General features: G+C 33.3%; 1 pseudogene; it reads left to right on the plus strand.

Moving 5' to 3' along the window:
- The first annotated feature begins 2,346 nt into the window (after positions 1–2,346).
- LOC128126020 (U-box domain-containing protein 4-like) lies at positions 2,347–3,582 on the plus strand (annotated as a pseudogene).
- Positions 3,583–15,603: the final 12,021 nt, after the last annotated feature.

Consider the following 15,603-nt stretch of genomic DNA (forward strand, 5'->3'; position numbering starts at 1 on the left):
GTCAAGGAAGGCCCTGTCATAAAGAGAGACGACGCGCATTTACGACGCGCAGTTATGACACGCAATGCGTATCAAGGAAGGCCCTGTCATAAAGGAAGATGACACGCATTTGCGTGTCGTAACCTTACGACGCGCGTGTTTATGATACGCAATGCGTATCAAGGAAGCCCCTGTCAAGAAAGGCCATGTCATAAATAAAGATGACACTCATTTTTGCGTATCGTAATTTTAAATGTTAAAAAAAATATTATTTATAGATTTACTAATTTTCAAATTAAATTTGCATTTAATATTAAATGCAAATTTAATTTGAAAATTAGTAAATCTATAAATAATATTTTTTAACAGCATATTGAAATTATCATAAGAACGATAATTCATTTCAAAAAAATATCACATGTCAAACAAGTTACCTAAGCATTACATGTCAAACAACACTACATGTCAACACTAATAACACTTAAAAACATGTTTTTTCCTGCATTTGGAGCATCCACAATTCCTATATCAGCAACCAACTTTAGGTCCAATTCTAACCACCTGTAAAAGAACAACATTGTAAAAGAACATTAGAAGATCAACATTTGCTTGATTTGACGATTCAACATTACTTGCCCTTGGACCAATTTTAGGTGTAGAGTGTGGTGTAGCAAGTTTTGAAGGGTACCTTTTTGATGAGAACGCCCTTGCATTGTCGTTCCCCCTAAAGATAAACATGAAGCACAAACTAAGTTTGCTCTTGTCAGAAGCTGCAATTTCTGCTGTCATGAGTTTGTATAAGTTTTGAAGGGTACCCTGAGACATACAATCTCCTCCATCAGACCATCTCTTGTCCATGCTAAAAAAGAGATAATTCCAGTGAAATTCCTTCAACTATGCCCATGTAACTTATAATTCCAATGCAATTACTTCAACTATGGGTGTTTTAGTCTCGGGTGTCAGGTTCACTATTGGGGCATGTGTATCTGTGTTGGTTAATACCCGGGCAGATAGATCGGGCAGTTGTGATTCATTAGTTCCAAAAGTGGCAATTGGGCTGTGGCAAACTGGATACCACCTGAACACTTATCCTAATAAATATCAATCAGAAACTTATCAATAAGCCTAATCATTATCATTAAAGAGGGATAAAAGGAGGGAGGGGTAATTAAGTAAATAAACCTGGCACCAGTTGAAACTTATCAATAAGCCTAATCAGTGGCAGACCCTACAACACCATAACTGCCTTTTCCAACCACGTCTTGAACTTCATATCTTCCTGCCTCTCCATATTCGGTGAAGAACTCTCTTTCGAGCTGTATACAAGAAACAATTACTTGGTTTTTGTCAACAGTAACAGTCTTTAGTAAACAGTAACTTTAATTTTAAAATTAAATTTCACATTAGAAATAAAGAGATTTTACATCTTAAATGGGGTTGATTCAATATTCAAGATTCAAGGAATGGGGTTGATCTTACATTCTAAGGTGAAAAAGTTAATATTTTCAAAACATAATGGTTGTTTTCACATATAGGGTTGATTCAAAATTCAAGATTCTCTCTCTGCTCAGATTTATATTTACTTTTACTACTATAAAAACTTGTAAAATGTTTCTAAGAAGATAGTGTATGTGTGTATCAATCATTACTTTCCATGGATTCTTTCAGCAGAGAGACTATAAAATGTTTCCACCAATAGTAAATTGGGACAACATGGATTAGTCTACCAGGAGACCACAAATGGATTTCCCTGTTCAGGTATTACACACTATATATATATATATATATATATATATATATATATATATATATATATATATATATATATATATATATATATATATATATATATAGAATATAAGAAAACCATACCTCTTCAAGAAATCTAAATCGATGATAGCATGCAAAACGAACATTTCCAACAGAGATTATTTTGAGAATGTGATGCATGTCAATGAAAAAAGTTTTTGCACTGCTTGCAACAGGAAAGAGGTCAACAGAATCTGAGAGTTGAAAACAAATGATTAGTATAAGTGTAAAATCATAATTTAATTTACAGACTTACCCTTTTCACTTGCATAAACATATATAACTCCATCTTTCATCTTGAAATGAGAGTTTGCAATCAAGTCCCATACAAGAATATTTCCATTTTGATCATCAGATATCAGCTCAGTCTGCACACCCAAAAACAAACCAATAAACCAAATTATATATAGGTACATGGCCAAAAAAACAAATCTAATTTTCACAAGGAACAGAATCATGGACACCTGATTTGGATACAAAACCATAGTGTTAAAAGATTCAAAACTAGTAGAATTCAGCCAAACCTCTTCACCATCGAAGGCCAAACCAATAAACCAAATGAAACATATGGGATATGAAAAGCCATCGGCTATTGTCTTAAAAGCTATAAGGAAACAAGTGGAAGGATCTGATCCCAGCTCAGAAACTAGGTCAAAAATTGCTGATTTGTTAAGCTTAAGAACAAATCAAGAACTTCTAATCGAAGCTGTTGCACTTGAAAACTTGAAGGAGAATGCTGAACAAGCAGAAAAGATTGGGGATTTGGAGTATATTGAAGAAATGATTGCTCTTGTTACACACATGCATGATTGCTTTGTGGAAATGAAACAATAAGAAAGCTCTAACCCTGTTCCAATTCCTCCAGACTTCTGTTGTCCACTGTCACTTGAATTGATGACAGACCCTGTGATTGTAGCTTTTGGGCAGACATATGAGCGGGGGTATATTCGTAATTGGATCGATCTTGGACTCAATGTTTGCCCTAAAACAATGCAAACTCTTGTTCATAATAATTTGATTCCTAATTACACTGTGAAAGCATTGATTGCTAATTGGTGTGAATCCCACAATGTTAAACTCCCAGATCCTGTAAAGCAGCCATTAAGGTTAACCTTGAATCAACCTACTTCACCTAGATCGAATGGAATCCATCAGGAAGAAGCTTCTTCTCCAGTGCATCGTCATGTTCATTCATCTTCAAAAGATTCTGGAAAGGGGAATGAGTTTAATACGGTTGAATCCGGTGAGAAAAGTTTGGATTTCGGTGGACCTGGACCTGGACCATCTGGAGTGGATGAAGGATCACCACCGGAGGCACCTGCAATTGAGTCGTCTTCTTCAGCTCCGGCAACCGCTTACAACAGTGATGCTTCAGGGGAGCTGGCGGCAGAGCCTCAGGCTGCCATTGCTGCTTCCCAGCATGCAGTTTCACCTCGATTTGGAAACAGAGCACGAAACCAAATATGGTGGAGATCATCTTTTGGGCCGAGAGTTGTTTCTTCTGCTACTGAAGCGAGACCTGATCTCACGGAACTCGAAACGCAGGTGAAGAAATTGGTCAGCGACTTGAGCAGCGCTTCCATTGATACAGTCAGGAACGCCACCGGTGAACTCAGATTACTTGCGAGACAAATGAAATTGAAAGGTAGAGGCGCTACACTCCTTTTTTTGTTCGTGTCACCACACATCAACATAGAGAAATCGAGAACCCCTGCAGGTTTGATCTGTTCAGAAGACGGGATCAAAGATTTGGTGATATTGCGATTTTGTTGTGGGAGAAAAGAGGATTTGTGATGATATTAGGTTTTTTTTGGGTATTAGAGTAAGAGAGATAGAGAAAGAGAGAGAGTGAGTGAGTGAGAGAGAGAGAGAGAGAGAGAGAAGAAAGATGGAAATAAGATAGAGGATAACAATGGCGGCATTTCAAACTTTTGGGATTTTCGTTTCCCCCCAGCTGCAAAAAAAGAGAACGCGCCTTTCATTCAAAAAATATAAAGCGACATTTCTAGACGACGCCCATTTTTAAATAAGTGCCCTCCGTGTTTTTAATTTTTTTTCTTGGACATTAATTTTAGGGCACGCACAAAAGCGTGACCTCTATCCTTCAAAAGTTTGAAGAGATGACATTATTTTTAGAGCGCACGCTTTTGCGTATCGTAAATCACCGCGTGTCATTGTTTGCGCGTCATTAAAGGCTGTTTTTCTAGTAGTGTACCCAGGGCATACCGGATAGACTATAGGCCTAGGAGGGCACCTAGTTAGGCCGAAGGCCCGACGAGTGGTCCGGATAGGCTGAAGGCCCCAAGAGTGCGGTCCAGACATGCCAAGGCTCGGAGAGTGGGCCAGATAGACTGAAGGCCCGGTGCGGGCGGTCCAGTCATACTGTAGACTCAAAGAGTGGACCAGGTGGACTGAAGGCTCAGTGCGGGTGTACCAGTCACACTGTAGAATCGAGATGCATGGTTGTTCTGTATTTGTTGATATGATATGATTATGGTTATATGAGGTTGGTATTTTGGGGGTAACTCAATAAGCTTTCGAGCTTACAGTTTCAGTTTATTGTTTCAGGTTCAGCGGATGGCCGCGGGTAGGCGAACGCGTAACCGTACACTTCCTCGATTAACGATTATGATTCCTGGGAACTCTGATGTATAAACTATTTTGAAATCAAATTGTAATAATTGAATGGTTTCAAATGATTTAAAAAAGTTTTAAATTTGCTCGAATTTTATGGGTGTTACAAACATGTTGCTTTCACTTTGCGCCTTTGTGTCATTTTAGATCCCTCATAACCCAACACATGGTTGATTCTTCAGTTACACAAGATATTTCAGTTAATACGAACCATAATCAACTAAGTTTTGTTTAGATGGCCACTTCATCATTGATGAATTTGGTGATGAGGGTAAGTGGTGGTGTTGTATGGTTGTTTTTGATGGCTTATAGTGTAACATCCCAAAAATTAAGGCCAAAAACACGGGCGTGTAACGCCCAAATTTTTTTCTACCAAGGTACACCTAAATTTATCAAAAATCATTTAAAAGTTTTACAAATAATCTTAGTGTACAATGGCACTTTGGTATACAAGAAGTTATCACAAGGATCGTGCTGGCAGCAAGCACATGATCGAGCCAGGCGTCACAATAAATCTACCTGCAAAATAGATCATCACAAAAATGTAAGCCTCATGGCTTAGTAAATAACAACTACTAAAACATAATCAAATAAATCATAAATCATACAAATAATGTAAATCATGTATATTCCACATAATTGTCACATACGTAATCATTTCATCAAAGGACTCATTTCTTCGGTAATAATCTATCTATCAAATACCTGTCCAATCAATAATCAATATCACACTCATATTAAATCTCATGCTCAATGACCAATATATCAAATGTGTTATATCTTCCAATCATAATATATCTACGGATCAAATATTAATCTATTAATATATCATGATATATCTCAATATTTCTTCAATCTCTCAGTCAACAATTAATATTCTAAATAACAATCAATTATATAATAATCATCACAATTATCACAACTATGAATATTAGAGCAGCGTTACTCACCTAGTAAGTCGACATGCTATGTTGGATTAGGTGTCTAAGCCCGTAAATACAATTGGTATATACTTAAATTGAAAGTAGCACAGTCCTTTTGGGTTGCCTTCACTCTCGCAACTTGACATAATGACTTAGAGAGAGAGAGAGAGAGAGGTTGAATTTGTTATTTGAAATAATAAATTGATATAATTGATTTATTAATGTATTATGAGAATGATATATTAATTAGAAATCATGTTGTTTAATTAATATTTAATCAGAAATTAATTTGGAATTAATTTTGGGATTAAAGGAATTAATTAAAAGTGCATGGTTGTTTTGCAATTTATTGGTAGTTATGAAATTGGACTATTTGATCCCTTAGACCAGAAGGAGTGGGAGGGAAGCTTCCCTAACTTTTTGTGGGCCATACCCTCCTTTCCCACACTTTTCTTTCCATCACCTAAAACCCAAGGAATGGGTGGGAAGCCCTTCCCTCATTTTTTTTATTAAATAAAATTAATTTTTTTGTTATGAATTATAATTTTTAAATTAATACTAAACACAAAATTTAATTAAAAATAAAAAGCATTTCATTAATTAAAATAAAACTTACATTAAACCTAAAATTTAAAAAAATAGAAAATTAAAAAAAAAACACACACACACACACACAAACTAAAAATCAAAAAACCAACAACGACCTACGGAAAATATTTTTCAGAATTTTTTCCCTCTACTTCATCACGAGCTCGAGAGCCGGTCCCGAGAGATGATCGACGTTTTCTATCAAAAACTTTATGTATTCCATTTCTTGTCTCTCCGCCCGCTCCTTTTTCCCTGTTTCTTCTTTTTCTTTGTCGAAAGCCAAACGTTCGGAGAAATTTAGATTATATCGATCAAACGACGATGTTATCTTCCGCATTTCGTCAATGTCCACGCTAAAATCAGATGCACTCGAAGAAGTCCCTTTTCCCTTTCTTTTCGCTTTGTCCCTACCCATTGGGCGGACAGTTTCTTCTAGCTTGAGTTTGTCGTCCTGATTTAAATCTAGACCGACCCGAACATCGGAGGAGGCTGTGTAACCATTAGAGCCCGTTTTCGTTCGCTTTGATTGTTGGACTCCAAAAATAAAATCCCGCTCATATTTTTTCCACCTAGGACTTCGGACCAATAATTTCCAACAATCGTGCCACTTGAATGGTTTTCCGACTTCCTCAAGGTAAAACTGCAACGCTTCTTGAAGTATTTTCTTCATCGCCTTGGCCGCTTTTTCGTTGGGTTTTTAGGTTGTTGTACAACCTGTTAATTTTTGAAATCCACTTTGCTATTTCTCGAAACTTCGAATTAAGTTGATGTTTCGTACGATAGTCGTCACATTTTCCTAGCTCCTCTCGAAATCGTTCTAAAATGTGAAACCAAAAATGTTCTCCCGGTTGTGCGTTTCCCTGAATCGAATCTTCAGAAATATCAACCCAAGCTTTGACCAAAACTAGCTCTTCGTGTGGAAACCATGTTGTCGGCTTTTGTCTTCCCGGTTGTGCGACACCCTCGCGCGTTTGTTTTTTTTCCCTTTACGCCTTTGTGGTGGTGGTGTTGGTTGAGTTTCAGGAACCATGCCTTCTTCTTCCGCGTCATCCGATTCATCGACAAGTTAGTGTTGTTATTGGGTTTGGGTTTGAGTTTCAGTTTGAGTTTGGGGTTGAGGTTGATTTGATGATTGTTGATCCGGAAACACAACAAAGTTCGAAAACATTTGCGATGGAACATTTGAAACTTGCATTGGGTAATATTTGCCAACATTTTGGTATTGGAATTGCAGTGGGGATTGAATGGGGGCATTGAGTTGGGGGCAGTAAACTCCTTGCGGGGATGAATCGATAGCAAAAATGTTGCGAGGAGGGATGTTTATACTCGAACCATGACTTTTTTTTTTCCTTCGATCGGAAGTGGGGATTTGATTGTCGGGATTCATATTTTTTGTTGATATAAAATAGAGAGAATAAAGGATAGTGTGATGTGTTTTAAGTTATATTTATGTATTTATAGGAGTGGTAAAAGGATAAAAAAAATTAAAAAAATAAATATAACCACAAGTAGCCGTTATAGCAAAAAAAAATTACATTTTTTACCGTTAAATAACGGTTGTTTTTCAAAAAAAAAAAATGCCGGCCAATCGCAGCAAGAGAGAGAGAGAGAGAGAGAGAGAGAGAGAGAGAGAGAGCGGGAGAGGCTCCCCTTTCCGTTTCCCGCACCGACGGTGCGGTGTTCCGCCGGACGGGAAGCTACCCGCTTCCGTTCCCCGTGCCCGCTCTGTCCGGCCTTAGAAAGGAGTGGACGACAATTATAGAGATGACCTATAAGTTTTCGTCCAAGACTTTTAGATAAGGAGTCAATGGGCTCCTTAGGCCCTTAGCTAAAAACTAGGGTTCCTCCAGCAAACCCTACCTTTGGGACTAAGCAACCAACAACTATATAAGTAACACCCCGCTCCCGAGTTCAACTTAAGGAGAGAAAAGAAAGGAAATGGGAGGAAATGAGAGGAAAGCAAGAGAGAATGATGCTCCCGAATTTCATTAAAGGAAGGAAGTGGAAGGAAATGGAAGGAAAACTTTCCCTCCTACCTTTCCTCCCGATTTAGGAGGATTTTAAAAGAAAGAACAAAATGTTTAACTTTCCTTCCATTTCTTTCCAACTCGGGAGTACAAATGACAATTTCTTTTTCCTTTCTTTTCTCTTCTTTTCTCTCCTTACTTTCTTTTCTCTTCTCTTCTTTTCTTTGCTATAACTCGGGAGCGGGGTGTTAGAATTTAGGACCCCCATGCTATCAAATCCTAGTAGAGCCAAATTCTAGTGCTTACTCCTCCTCTCTCCTCTCATCCTCTTGCATAGAGTGTTGTAAGCCATTAGAGATTAAACTACATTTTAACACAACTAATTTCGCAGATACACAGATATTGATGTATCTCAATATCTTAAAAGTTAAAACATATTTTGCATTGGCCAAAAACATAACGACTATTTAAAAAGCAATTATATATCATAGCGATAAATATTGTATTCTATGCTAATTTACATGTACAAGAGTTTTCCACTTTCCAACAAAAATTTACTAAAAGAGGCGAATAAAATATTTCGCATCAACCAAGAACATTAAAAACGTCTCTCATAGCACATTCAGAAATGACTATTTAAAAAAAAAAAAAACTGTTATATGTTGTAGTATCAAAATAACATCTTATGCTAGATTATATGTATCAAAGTTTCAGTAAAGAAAAAGATAAACTAAAAATGGTCAAAAACAAAATGATAGGGCCACAAACTTTTTTCAGGGCATCTTGAGAAACGGCTACTAAAAAACAATTCCTAGTGCTAAAATATGTATCAAAGTTTCCAGTAAAGAAAAAGATAAACTAAAAATGGTCAAAAACAAATTGGAGTATTATATTCTACTTTATATGTATAACAGCTTCAAGCAGAAAAGATCAATAATATGTTTCACAAAGCCAAGAACATCCAATAACATTTCTTAAGGTGTCACGAGAAATGATTGTGGTCTAATATATATATATATATATATATATATATATATATATATATATATATATATATATATATATATATATATATATATATATATATATATATATATATATATATATATATATATATATATTGCTATCAAAGACTTTTACATGTATATTAGCATACCATCAATTTATTACTTTGCCACTATGAAATGTTCTTGGCCATTGCTCTTAGACAAACTCCAATCGACAGACAAAATGGTAATTTGTCAGGCCAAAAAAGTTCCAATCGACCAATATATGGAACATTATAACGGTGATTTAGAATAATAACCATCGTTCTAAAAGGCATGACTAAGTCATCAAAAAACCTTCATTGCGGCGATGTTAGATGTGGCTTTGACAACACGTTACCGCTCATCCACTAGGTGGTTAGGTAGGTCCTAGGACCTACCTAAGTTCTCAATTTCATTTACAATCTTTTCTAATAAATGAAATTTTTTTTGTCACTTGTCACACTTTCATTTAAATTGTTAAATGTCATTTTGTGGTTATTTTGAATTAATTTTTTTTTCCACATGTCATTTTATAATTTTTTTTATTTTTTAAATTCTACATAATGTTAATGTAATAATTGCAATAAATCTACCATAATAAATAAAGATCTTTTTGTCATATGTCATATTCTTATTCATTTAACCAAATGTAATTTTATAGTTATTTTAAATTAATTTTTATTCCACATGTCATTTTATGGTTTTTTCTATTTTATTAAATTCCACATATTATTTAAATTTAGTAATAAATGCATATCAATTTCATTAATGGATTTTGATTCTAATTTCAAAATTACTAAATTAAAGTTTCATTAATTTCTTTTATTTATTTATCTAAATTATCTGTTTAAATTGAAAAGAGAAAAAAAAACAATTTAATTTTTATAATTCAATATTTTTCTTACTTTTCTTATAAATTCAAACTTTTCAAATATTTTGAATTTTATATTTAAATTTTCTTTTAAAGGAACTCATATAATACATGGGTCTAACGTTTAGTTTATATAGTAGAAAAATTATGAATTGACTTAGAAAAAATAGATGACCTACCTTGAGTTTGTTTTTTTAAAAAAGCTTCTTAAAAAAAAACCATTTTAAAAAGAGAAATATATAAGTTATTAAAGACAAATTGTTATTTTAAATTATGAGATTGATAACAAAAAGTTAATCACTCTTAATCGACACTCTCAAAATATTAATAAATAAATAAGTTGTTCTAATAAAATGAAAGCCCACATGCCAAAGACTCTCACTCTCCGTTCACTGCTTTATCAATGAACTAATAATCAACTAGTTTTTCGTTAAAACATATGCATTTTTCAGTTATATTTCAATCGGGTTTTTAAAATTTATAATCGGTGGCACAAGGTGCATGAGCCGATTGAGCTGGTTCAGTTCTTTTAAGGTACATAAGCCGACCCGACCCCAAAAGTGTTGTTGATTTTTTTTTTATTGGCATCACTTAATTTAGAAACCACATGATTTTTAGTTTTAGATTCGTCACTGACTATGACACGAGGTTGGTTTTTTTTTTAGATCATGAATGAAACTATTGAATATGTGTTAAACCTTTTATTATTAAAGAGTTGATATAGTTCTTCTAAAACCTTGAGGTGGAACTCGATGATCTAGAGTCCGATGGTCTCAACACCACTCCCCAAGATAATCTCATTAGCCATTTAGCCCCACTTTGAAATCACTTTGTTTCAAATATTTCCTATATTATCCCCCATATTTGGCAATGTTCCTACCAAAATCCAAATGGATGGTTAGTATCGAATTTTTCATAATATTTGGTTACTTTTTTTTAAAAAACTTAAAAACAATTATTTATTATAAAAAACAAAATTATGACTATTTTTATTCGCTTACATCATAAAATTTGTAGATATATAGTTATACACTATATTGAATCAAATAGTAATGAAAGGTTAAATCTAGGGGTGTTCAAAAATATCCGCATCCGAAATATCCGATCCGAAATTATCCGAAATTTCGGATATCCAGTTTTTCGGATACGGATAGTGAATTTATAAAGTTTCGGATATTTCAGATATCCGATATCCGAAAAAAATAATTTTTCTTTATTTTTTAATATTTTAAAATGAGAAATTAGAAACATTGACATGCTTAATGGACTAATGTTCCCCACCATTTTCAACTTTTTCGTGACCATTCTTTTCAAACTTTTATTGCAAACCTTTCCTTTTACAATCGTTATATATTTGTTTGTTATAATCCAGGTTCGTTGACTTATAATCAAAAACTATTTAGTAAATGCTACATATATTTATTTGTTGCTATCGATATCCATCTATGTCGCAAGATTTAACATAGTTGCTATTATTAATTTTAAGAGTTGCAGTATTTTTTACGGATCGGATGTTCGGATGCGGTTTAAAACTAATGAAATTCGGATATCCGGTTTAATATCCGAAATTTCGGATACGGATTCGGATATCAAAAATCAACTATTCGAATTTTCGGATATCCGGTTTTAAACATCCCTAGACTTAAACCATATTATCATGTCAACATTATGTCAAAGGTCAACATTACTTGGAGTATGTCCCAAGAAATATTGACTAAAACAAATAAACTGAATACAATAAAATAGTGCGATTATACGTAAATCTAACAAAGTTTTTCCATGACTCGTCTTTATCAAGAACAATTCATAATCAAGAGAAATGGCCAATAAAAATGGAAGGATTTCATATTTTATTAAACATGTATTTATCGTTAGATGACTTGTAAAAAAAGTCATGGATTCTGATTTTTATATATAAAGTATAGTTGAATACTGAACTATGGCCTAAGGGTCAAGGATGTTGACGTGATGTACTGATGTTAATATAAAAATTAATAAAATTAGACAATGAGTCTTAGATTATAATGCGAAATGGAATATGTTTGAATGAAATAATATTATATCCATAATGTAATTATTATGGATAATCATTTGAGAAAAAGTAACAAACTTTTAATTTTGGTTATATTTAGTCATTAATTTTTTTTTTTCGTGTTTGATTTACCCTTGAATTATTCGAAATTGTTCATATTTATCCTTATGACTGGTAAAATTGTTTACATTTTATCCTTATGACCAGATGTTACCGGTCATAAGGGTAAAATATGAACAATTTCGAATAATTCAAGGGTAAATCAAGTACGAAAAAGTTCATAAATATGAACAAAATTGAAAATTTGTTACTCTTTTAAGTAATTATTCTGTAATTGGTTCTAAGCGGAATATGAAGGTCATTTTGTGATATTATTGTATAAGGTATCAAAAACAACATTTAGAAATGCACCAAATCGACTTTAATCACAAAGAAATTGAAGGAAAAAAATTGTGGTGGTTTCATACATACTTAGAACACAGGCAGCGGTTTTCACTCCGGATAGTGGAGACGGTCGTTATAGATCGATACTTTTCTTCCTAGTTGTTACTTGCATCTACCTTTTCTATTTGTATGTTGGTTCTATATGTACTTCCCATTGTGCTCCTTTTGATTTTCTTTTTAGTTTTATTGCTCGTATGTGTACTTTTGCTTTTGTGAAACTCTATTGATTATTTCTTCTTTGTGGGTTGACGTTTTATTTACAGTTGAATAAAAATATTCTAGTTAAACGTTTATCTCATGAACTAGGATTTAAAGTCATGAACTAAAACATGGTTATTTGGTACGTACTCTATTACGTAATACTCTTTACAAACACAAAACAAAACAAATCATAGTGAATGAAATCAAAATTATCAATCTAAGTAATTTTTAACGGTAAACAAATAAACTAACAAATTATTACAAAAATGGACAATGACTTGAAAGGGTAATAAACTTTCAACTTTGTCCATATTTAGTCGCTGAACTTATTTTTGTGATTGATTTACCCTTGAATTATTTGAAATTGTTCATATTTTACCCTTATGACCGGTTGTTACCGGTCATAAGGGCAAAATGTGAACAATAATTCAAGGGAAAATCAAACACGAAAAAAATTTAGTGACTAAATATGACCAAAGTTGAAAGTTCTTTACCCTCTCAAGTTATTATCCCAATAATTATTAACTCGAAACTTATTAGATGTAGTAGTTTCATTGTTTTAAGATCATTAGGTCGAAATTATATATTAATGTTTGTTTTTCAAAAGACGTGCCTTATTTTTTTATTATTAAAACCTAAGACATTTAGTATTTAGTATTAACTAGAAATTGCCTCTTTCCCGATTTGCGGGGAGGCACCGGTAATTTCCACATTCCTTTGGTAAACTCATAAGTTTTAATGTCCGCTCTGTGGATGACATAATCTATAAATTTTCTATTAGACAGAGACCCTTTTTCTAGTTTTTTTAAACACATAGACCATTTATTGTAAAAAAAACATCCACACAAGAACTTTTTTTGTAGATTATAGGGACAATTTTGTAATTTATTTTCTACAAAGTGACTAAACCTGTCAACATACAAAAGTCTTGTAACTAAAATCTCAAACCCAAAGAATATACTATTTAAATATATTGATCATTTCTTAAAAAAAAACTACACATAGACATTTTCTATAAATTATATACACAACTTTTATAATATTTTCTAAACATGGACCAACCTATCACCATTCAAAAATATTGTGGCCAAATTAAGTCTAAAACACAAATCTATACTATTCATATACCGGTTGTTTTTTATTTTATATAATAATGTATTCTTTTTCTAAATGATTCAATTTTAAATCTAGTAAAAGTTGAAAAAACATAAAAATAAAAAGTCGGATCATTGATCCCTCGTATACAATTACATTTTTTCTACTATATTTACTTGAAAAGCAAAAAAAAAAATAGTAAAAGGTAATAAAAATGGTTGAGACACAATACTATCAAACAAATTAGTGCCATTTTATAGATGCCTATGATTAAAAAGTGTCGAATTTTTATCATCCATAAACCCATATGATATCAACCTCAAACCTTTTTTTTTCTAAAATACTCTAATCCGTAAATGATTACCCCCTAACAAATACACTTTTCAGCAAAAGAGAAACCTATAAATGAACATTAGAACAGGCACAGAAGACCAACTCGTTGCCATATAGAGATCACCAAAGGGCAAGTAGCAAAAAGATGGTCCAAAATCTATGCAATGCCTTCACAAATAGGGCATATAAGTGAATCCACATCCACTCCATACACATACAAATTTACCCTTGCTGGAAATATGTAAGTATCAAAACACCAACCCAAAGTATTTACTTTATAGGTTTAAACTTAGTCTACTAAGTCGGTTGACCACACATATCGAAGGTACAAACATTAATTAGATGTCTTGTAGAAGCAAATAAAAACTCCAGTGGTATCAAGATCCCAAACTCACTCATTACCTACCATTGATTGAATGGAAGCTCTAACGGCTCTTTGAAGCTCATGCAATTGCAATATCTCAACCCCATCTTGGTTTTCCTCACCATTTCCATATTCACACCCATTACCGATTTAAGCACTCACTCTAAACTCTTTATTCACATAAAAAGCATAAAGTTTTAGAAATCTATGACGAAACGATGATGCTCATAACCAAATTTCTTCCCAAAAAAGTAGAATCGTCATTATCAACCTTTTAATGAAAGTATACCTCGAAATTGATTCATTTACTCCCTCCGTCCCAAAATTATAGTCCATCTTTCCTTTTTAGTTTGTCCCAAAATAATAGTCCACTTCTAAAAATAAATTATATTTTTACCAAAATACCCCATAATTATTACTTAACCAACCAAACATTTAATAAAACATATATTAAATGCAAAATAAGGACAAAACTGTCATTTATTATATAAAGTTAGTGATAATTAATGTTTTTCTTAATCTGTGCGTTTTTTTGTTTGTGGACAATAATATTGGGATAGAGGGAATATATTAAAGGTGTTTAAAGGACAAAAATGTTACTCGAGACACTTTTAGTTTTCCAAAAACCTATAAATTTATATTAAAGTTGTTTAAAGAGACAACAATATATAGGCATTGATGGCAAAGCTTTAGCAAAATGTAGTATTCCCGCTACTTGGCTTTCGATTTCTAAAACTAAAGAGGAGCTTGAGGAATAGAACATTTCATTTGACAACCTTCTTGTAAGGAAGATTGGGGTCGGAGACAATACGTATTTCTGGAAATATATTTGGTTTGATAGCAGGCTCTCAAGGATGTTTCTCCGGGTTTATACAACATCAAATCTGACAAAAATTACAAAATCACTGATTGGATTCTTAGACCAGGTGCTTCGGGGAATTGGTGTCGGAAAGGGAATCCGAGGGGGAGGAATGGTGTTGAACACACACAATTACATGCCATTAACTATTTAGTAGTTGATGTCTAACTCACTTCGACCCATGATTCTTGGTATTAGGTACTAGCATCAAATCTTCTTTGTAAGCTCATTGAGAACTCTCATGGATAAGATGGTTATTGGAGATGACTTATTAGTTTTTCAATGGGTGAATTGGGTTTCTATTAAAGCAAATTGTTTTGTCTGACGGATTTTGCTTAACAGAATCCATGTGGCTGTCAATCTTACAAGGAGAGGCGTTAATTTGGAAGATAAGGTGCTTTTTGACTTGGTATTAAGAATCTCTGCTCTTGTTAAAAAACACAAGTCATTAAAAACTATTTACTTCCACAACTTTT

This window comes from Lactuca sativa, chromosome 5 (assembly GCF_002870075.4).
Source record: "Lactuca sativa cultivar Salinas chromosome 5, Lsat_Salinas_v11, whole genome shotgun sequence".
Lineage (NCBI taxonomy): Eukaryota > Viridiplantae > Streptophyta > Magnoliopsida > Asterales > Asteraceae > Lactuca > Lactuca sativa.